Genomic DNA, 8,769 nt, shown 5'->3' on the forward strand with positions numbered 1-8,769 from the left:
TCTACCTTGCTCTCTCTGGTGCCAGCAGGCTGCAAACAGCTGATCTCCTTCTTCTGCCTGCTCCTGGAGGGAAGCCACGTGGTCATGCTTGGCCCTGGGCTAGGGCCAGACTGGATCAGGTGGACCCTGCAATCCTGCTCTGTGGGAGAAGGAGCAGGCCCCCACCTCTGGGGAGTTCAGGCCACTCAGCAGAGGATGCGCTTCCCAGGCAGTGGGGAGCAGGGACTAAGTGCCCTTCCCAGAGGTGCCTGGAGGGAACCAGCCAGCTTCTTACAGGTGCCCAGTGACAACCCTCTCTGGAGACAAAGTCACGTGGACCGTGTAATACCTATTTCCCTGCTGGTCAAGTTCTCGTGGGAAAGGAGGCGGGGTCTGCTCCTGGGCCCGCCCCATGCTCTTTTTAACACCCCTCTACCTTTGGGGTTCCCCCACCCCCAATCTTTTCAGGCTGGCATTTATGCTCCACCCATTCTTCCTCCAAATATTTCCCTTGCTCTTGCTTTGTGGCAGACCATGTGCTAGGTACTAGAGGCATAAGGACAGATAAGATATGGTCCTTGCCTTTCTGAGGACTTTCTCAGGGTTTTGACTGCAGTGTGACATAGAGGCCAGCCTTCTCAGAAGAGCTGCATGCTTGGTACCAAGCGATCTGCTCCACCTGATGCCCTCCCCAAGAAGTTGATCTTGACAGGGTCCTCTCCCAGTTTCCTGTCCCAAGGTCATGAGAAATTGGCTAGCCATCTCAGTAAAGGGTCATGAAGGCTCAGTTGCAATACAAATATCAGTGTTTTAGCAAAAGGACTTAGAAATGACTGACGACTCAGTCCAGGGAAAGAACTGCTTATGTTAGGACTTTCAGGAGCTTTTGTAGCCAGGCATGGGGACGAGGAGGGCATGACCCACACTAGTCCTCAATGATAATTTTCTGTAAGGTCCACTGTGGGAATGCAGTGGTGTGATGGCAAGTTGATTTTATTGGGCCATAATGACTGCCATAAGATGAGACATTGTTGCCCAGATTATTTTAAAAAAACAGAATGTAACAGAAAATAATAACGTAAGATGTCGATGTCCCAACATGCAAAAGAATGGAGTTGGGCCCCTACCTCACACCATATACAAAAATTAAACATGGATCAAAGGCTTAAATATTAGAGCTAAAACTACAAAATTCTTAGAGGAAAGCCCAGGCATACATCTTCATGACCTTGGATTAGGTGATGATTTCTTAGGTATGATACCAAAGGTACAAGCAACAAAATAAAAAAATAGATCAACTGCACATCATCAAACTCGTACATTTCTGTATTTCAAAGGACACCATCAAGTAAGTGAAAAGACAACTCACGGAATGGGAGAAAATATTTGCCAATCATATATCTGATAAGGGACTTATATCTAGAATATATAAAGAACTCTTGCAACTCAATAATAAAAAGACAAATAATCTAATTAAAAATGGGTGAAGCAGCCCACACTTCTCCAAAAGAGATATACAGAAGCCAATACATACATGAACAGGTGTAATCATCAGGGAAACGTGAGTCAAAACCACAGTGAGACACAACTCTACAATCAATGGGAAGTATGCAGTCAAGAAGACAGATGATAACGTGTTGGTGAGGATATGGAACCACTGGGACTGCTGTTAGGAATGCAAAATGGTGAGACCTCTTTAGAAGACAGCCGGGAGGCTGGGCATGGTGGCTCACACCTGTAATCCCAGCACTTTGGGAGGCTGAGGTGGGCGGATCATGAGGTCAGGAGATCAAGACCATCCTGGCTAACAAGGTGAAACCCCGTCTCTACTAAAAATACAAAAAATTAGCCAGGTGTGGTGGCGGGCCCCTGTAGTCCCAGCTACTCAGAAGGCTGAGGCAGGAGAATGACGTGAACCCAGGAGGCAGAGCTTGCAGTGAGCCAAAATTGCGCCACTGTACTCCAGCCTAGGCGACAGAGCAAGACTCCATCTCAAAAAATAAATAAATAAATAAAAAGGAATGAAATGCTGTTACATATTACAACATTGGTAAACCTCAGAAACATTATTCAAAGGGAAAGAAGCCAGACAAAAAAGACCATACGTTGCATGATCCCATTTATATGAAATGTCCAGAATAAGCAAATCCAAACTAAAAATTATTGAATTCTACACTTTAAGTGGATGATTTTATGGTATGTAAATGATATCTCAATAAACAGCAGTTACAAAAACAAACAACACAAAACCAAAAAATCAGGCTGCCGCAGCCTTCTCTATTGAAGGCTGGTTAAGTCCTGGACCTCCAGAGTCATGACCTTCAGAGTTGGTCCTATTGTTCTGGGCTTGGCTTATGATGGCACAGGGGCCAGGGGCCAAGGGCCAGTGAAATAGGATGGGAATGTCAGGGTTAGTTTTTCCAAGAACACTGTCAAACAAGCATTTTTGAATCAACTGGTGGGTGAGATCACAGAGTCAGCGGGAGGCTGATGCAGGTGCCAGGGGAAGCATTCCACAAGGAATGACTAATTGAGGACATGTCTTCCTCTCTCAAGTCCTTCCACAGCTGGGGCAGGAATGGGAAGCTATGGTGACCTCAAGTGCTCCCGTATCCAGCCCTTCCTAGGGCAGAATGGAGTGAGCCCATATCTCATTATGCAGATGGCCAGGCAAGGACAAGGAATTTCCGCTTTAGACACTTTTACAGATAGGATTAGAATTCCATATGCTCTGGAAAATTTGGAAACCTCCTTGCCTAAAGACAGGAAATGTTCCAGCCGATCAATTGACATAGCCACTAAGTTAGTTCTCCATGCAACTTGAGATCCTGCTAACTAAGATATTCCACAAGAATGTATTAAATGCTTACCACACGGAGGAAAAAACTCTTACCATTTAGAGTTATCACAATCAAAATATAAAATAACTATGCTTGCTACATTCAGGGAGGTAAAAAAAGGATTGATATTTGTGGCAGAAAACTTTAATGATGGTGATGATAATAAAGAAGCAAATGGAAACTCTAGAAGTGAAAAACAAATGAATTTAAGAGCCTGGGCAGCATGGCAAAATCCCATCTTTACAAAAAAATACAAAAACTATCCAGGCATGGTGGCACATGCCTGTAGTCCCAGCTACTTGGGCGGCTGAGGCAGGAGGATCACTTGAAACTAGGAGGTGGAAGCTGCAGTGAGCCAAGATTGTACCACTGCACTCCAGCCTGGGGTACAGAGTGGGACCCTGTCTCAAAAAAAAAAAAAAAGGAACTAAGAACTTGGTGGATAAATATACCATCATACTGTACAGAGCTGAAGAGAAAAATCAGTGAATTAGAAGAGAAATCAGAAGAAAATATTTAGAAAGAAGTATGGAAAGACAAAAGGATGAAAACACAGAACAAAGGTACAGAAGTGACAAGAAGAAGGCCCAATATATGTGCAACTGGAGTCCCAGAAGGCGACACGAGAGAGACAAGGCAACAGAAATACTGGAAGATAAAATAGCTGAGAAAAATCACTCAATTGATCAGTCTCTAAGGTACAGATTCAAGAAACTCGGTGAATCCCAAGCAAGACAAATAAAACCAAGGTCACAGCCAGCGTGGCATATCATGGTACAACTGCTAAAAACCAAAGACCAAGAGAAAGTCTTAAAAGGAGAGGGGAAAATATTTTCTTTCACAGGAGTGATAGTAAGTATGACAACTGACCTCTGCTGTGGTTTGGATTCGTGTCCTCTCCCAAGCATGTCAAATTGTAATTCCCAATGTTGGAGGTGGGGCCTGGTTGGAGGTGATTGGGTCATGGGGGTGGGTTCCCCTTGAGTCCCCCTGTTCTTGTGATAGAATTCTCATGAGATCCAGTTGTGTCAAAATATGTGGCACCTTCCCCATCTCTCTTCATCCTGCTCTGGCCATGCAAGACCAGCCTGCTTCCCTTTGCCCTTCTGCCATGATTGAAAGTTTCCTGAGACCTCTCCAGAAGCCATCATGCTTCCTCTACAGCCTGAAAAACTGTGAGCCAATTAAACCTCTTTTCTTTATAAATCGCCCAGTCTCAGGCAGTTCTTTATAGCAACGAGAGAACGAACAAATACAAGCAAAAGAGCAGAAGCCACAAGATAGCAGAATGGAATGTTTAAAGGGCTAGAAATAACTGTCCATCTCAGTTCTATTTCCAATTAAAATATTTTTAAAAAGACATTTTCAAACGAACAAAAATTGGGGGAATCTGTCACTGGAAAACCTGTGCTGAGAGAAAATGAACCCAGAGGGAAGGTGAGAGGCATAGCGAGGAATCCAGGCCTAGAACACTGGTGAATTTGGTGGCGGTTCTCAACGGATGTCACCAGTAAGAAAATAACAATCTTGGAAACCAGTCGGAAAATTCTCAGAATGTTAAACATAGAGTTGCCACATGACTCAGTACTTCCACTAAGTGTATGCCCCAGAGAAATAAGGACAAGCTCCCACACTAAAGCTTGTGCTCCAATGTTCCAAGCAGTATTCATAATAGCCAAAAAAATGGAAACAACCCAAATGTCCATCGGTGGGTAATGGAATAAATAAAATGTAGTGTGTCCATATGATGGGATATTATTTGGCTATAAAAGGAATGCATTAGTGATGCATGCTACAGCATGGAATGAACCTCAAAACATTACACTGTGTGAGAGAAACCAGACACAAAGACCACATATTGTGGGATTCCATTTATATGAAACCTCTGGGGGAGGTACATCCATGGAGACAGAAAGCAGACGAGAGGTTTCCAAGGCTGCTTGTGTGTGGTGGGGGGATTAGAATATGACTGCTACTTGGTTTCTTTTTGGGGAGACAAACTGTTTTTTGTTTGTTGTTTTGCTTTGCTTTGTTTTTGAGATGGAGTCTTGCACTGTTGCCCAGGTTGGAAGGCAGTGGCGTGATCTCGGCTCACTGCAACCTCCACCTCCCAGGTTCAAGTGATTCTCCTGCCTCAGCCTCCCAAGTAGCTGGGATTACAGGTACATGCCACCATGCCTGGCTAATTTTTTTGTATTTTTAGTAGAGATAGGGTTTCACTATGTTGGTCAGGCTGGTCTCAAACTCCTGACCTTGTGATTCACCCGCCTTGGCCTCCCAAAGTGCTGGGATTACAGGCATGAGCCACCATGCCTGGCTGAGACAAACTGTTCTAAAATTAGATTGTGATGATAGCTGCACAACTCTGTTAATTGTTTTGTTGTTGTTGTTTGTTTTTGGAGACAGAGTCTCACTGTGTCACCCAGGCTGGAGTACAGTGGTGCGATCTAAGCTCACTGCAACCTCCACCTCCTGGGTTCAAGTGATTCTCCTGCCTCAGCCCTCTGAGTAGCTGGGATTACAGGTGTGTGCCACCATGCCTGGCTAATTTTTGTATTTTTCGTGAGACAGGGTTTCACCATGTTGGTCAGGCTGGTCTTGAACTCCTGACCTCAGGTGATCCGCCCACCTCAACCTCCCATAGTGCTGGGATTACAGGCGTGAGCCACCACACCTGGCCAAATTGTTAAGGAAGACCTTATTTAGTGACTCCCATTAAGGCATGGTAAGGCAGACCTTATCAGGACTGTTGCAACAGGTACAGGGACCACTGCAACAGGGTCTTGTGGTGGAGGAAAGGGATTGAACGCAACCCGGAATACAGCTTGGGCAAGTGGGGATTTATAGCTGAGGAGTAGGGTGGGGGTCAGTGGGTGGAACATTCCTAGGAGGAAACATCGGGGTGAGGGGGTTCTGGCTATAACCATCAGGTTTTTATTGTGGTCAGCATCTGTGGGGTATATTGGGCTGTGGGTCAGCACTGTTTCCCAGTGCATATACAAGTTATGTTTATGCTATACTGTAGTCTATTAAGTGTGCAGCAGCATTAATTCTTATAAAAAATGTACATGTCTTAATTTAAAAAAATACTTTATTGGCCCATTTACAGTGGCTCACGCCTGCCATCTCAGCACTTTGGGAGGCCGAGGCAGGTGGATTTCTTGAGCCCAGGAGTTCAAGACCAGCCTGGGCAACATGGCGAAACCCCATCTCTACAAAAAGTTCGCTGGGTGTGGCGGTACATACCAGTAGTCCTAGCTACTTGGAAGGCTGAGGTGGGAGGACCACTTGAGCCCAGGGAGGTCAAGGCTGCAGTGAGCTGAGATTGTACCACTGCACTCAAGCCTGGGTGACAGAGTGAGACTGTGTCTCAAATAATAATAAGAATAAAATACTTCATTGGCTAGGTACGGTGGCTCACACCTGTAATCTCAGTGCTTTAGAAAGTCAAGGTAGGAGGATCGCTTGAGCTTAGGAGTTCGAGACCAACCTGGGCAGCAAAGTGAATGCCCTTATCTCTACAAAAAATAGAAAAAAATCATCCAGGCAGGGTGGCACACGGCTGTGGTCCCAGCTATTTGGTAGGCTGAGGTGGGAGGATCACCTGAGCCCAGGGAGGTTGAGGCTACAGTAAGCCATGATAGCATCTCTGCACTCCAGCCTGGGTGACAGAGCCAGACTATCTCAAAAAATAGTAATAATAATAACACAACTTCGGGAGGCCGATGTCACCTGAGGTAAGGAATTCGAGAACAGCCTGGCCAACATGGTGAAACCCCGTCTCTGCTAAAAATACAAAAATTAGCCGGGTGTGGTGGTGCGTGCCTGTAATCCCAGCTACTTGGGAGGCTGAGGCAGGAGAATTGCTTGAACCTGGGAGGCGGAGGTTGCAGTGAGCTGAGATTGCGCCACTGCACTTCAGCCTGGGCGACAGAGCCAGACTCCATCTCAAACAAAACAAAACAAATAAAAAACAAAGTCAAAACTCTTCAAAGAAAATGAACGGGGCTAGAATCTAATATTGGATGCAGCATAGTTTTCTTCTGAAACATACCATGTCACCCTTGGTCTTAACACTCCCCTGCTCATGTGGTTATTTGTGTTACACCCACTTATTCCTCATCTCACTGATGCCAAACCCAGCATACCCCACCATTGCTGACTGTGACAAAAACCTAATGGCCAACACCGGAGTCATGGCAGTAAGTTCCCCTTTTGTGTGTGTTTTCTTTAAACTAACAATCCACAACCCCCACAAGAAAGAATACAATAATACCCATGGGCCTTAATGAGGGCCTGATCCCACAGGTCTCCCTAACCCCTCCACCGCTCGGTGAGCTCCCTGCTGTCTCTGGACTGCCCATCGCCTTCTCGGGCACCTTGTTCTCCGCAGGGTCTGTGAGTAATAAACTGTTTCTCTTCCACCATGTGTTCTCTAATGGTGCTTCCTCTAAGCTAATGCCTCCCGGTCAGGGCTCCTCTAGAGAGTGGCTGTCTTGGTAAGGACACAGGTCACACAAGAGCCACAAGGGCTTCCCGTGGAAACAAGTTTTCTGGGAGAGGGACACCTGGTCACATGTAGGCATTAGGCCATCCACCAGAATAAAGCAGCCTCCTATGGCCAGGCACAGTGGCTCATGCCTGTAATCCCAGCACTTTGGGAGGCCAAGTGGGACAGATCACCTGAGGTCAGGAGTTTGAGACCAGTCTGGCTAACACCGTGAAACCCCATTTCTACTAAAAAGTACAAAAATTAGCCCGGTATGGTGGCGCATGCCTTTAATCCCAGCTACTCAGGAGGCTAAGGCAGGAGAAATGCTCCAACCCGAGAGGTGGAGCTTGCAGTGAGCTGAGACGATGCCACTGTACTCCAGCCTGGGCGACAGAGTGAGATTCTATCTCAAAAAAAGAAAAAAAAAAAAAAAAAAAAAAAGCAACCTCCTGTGAAAGGCATACTGCAAACACCCACCAGCACTTCCCCTGGAGCCCTGTCAGGGCGAGTTTGCAGCCACTCTCCAGGAGAGACCTGAAGGCCGAATTAGAGGAAAATCATACCACCACCGAGAGGCACACTTAAAATGGGTAAGATAGCAAATCTTACGTTATGTGTGTTTTATCACAATAAAAAAATCTGGAGAAAAAAAAAAGAAAAAACAAGAGGCAGAGAAGTGGATGGTGGTTGGGGTTGGGCAATGAGTACATTTGTATTTTTTGTGTGTGTGATGGAGTCTCGCTCTGTCGCTGAGGCTGGAATGCAGTGGCGCGACCTTGGCTCACTGCAACCTCTGCCTCCCGGGTTGAAGCGATTCTCCTACCTTAGCCTCCTGAGTAGTTGGGATTACAGGCGTGTGCCACCATGCCTGGCTAATTTTTGTATTTTTAATAGTGACAGGGTTTCACCATGTTGGTCAGGCTGGTCTCAAACTCCCGACCTCATGATCCACCCACCTCAGCCTCCCAAAGTGCTGGGGTTATAGGCGTGAGCCACCACGCCTGGCCACATTTGTATTTTAAATTCTACTTAATATGCATTGTGTGAGGTGCACATGCTACCTTTTTAGTATGAAAAACCAAGCTAGCAGGCGGGCATGGTGGCTCATGCCTGTAATCCCAGCACTCTGGGAGGCCAAGGCAGGTGGATCATTTGAGCCTATAAGTTCAAGACCAGCCTGGGTAACATGGTGAAAACCCATCTCTACAAAAAATGCAAAAAGTAGCTGGGCATGGTGTCATGCGCTTGTGGTCCCAGCTGCTCAGAAGGCTGAAGGGGGAGGTGTGGCAAACTTCACTGTTATCTCTTTTTTTTGAGACAGTCTCTTGAGCTCAGGAGGTTGAGGTCGCAGTGAGCCACGATCGTGCCAGCTGCGCTCCAGCCTGGGCGACAGAGCCAGACCTTGCCCCAGAAAAGCAAAATAAAACAAACAAACAATAACAAAAAAAACCAAACTAG

The sequence above is a fragment of the Theropithecus gelada genome, chromosome 16, assembly GCF_003255815.1.
Source record: "Theropithecus gelada isolate Dixy chromosome 16, Tgel_1.0, whole genome shotgun sequence".
Taxonomy (NCBI): Eukaryota; Metazoa; Chordata; class Mammalia; order Primates; family Cercopithecidae; genus Theropithecus; species Theropithecus gelada.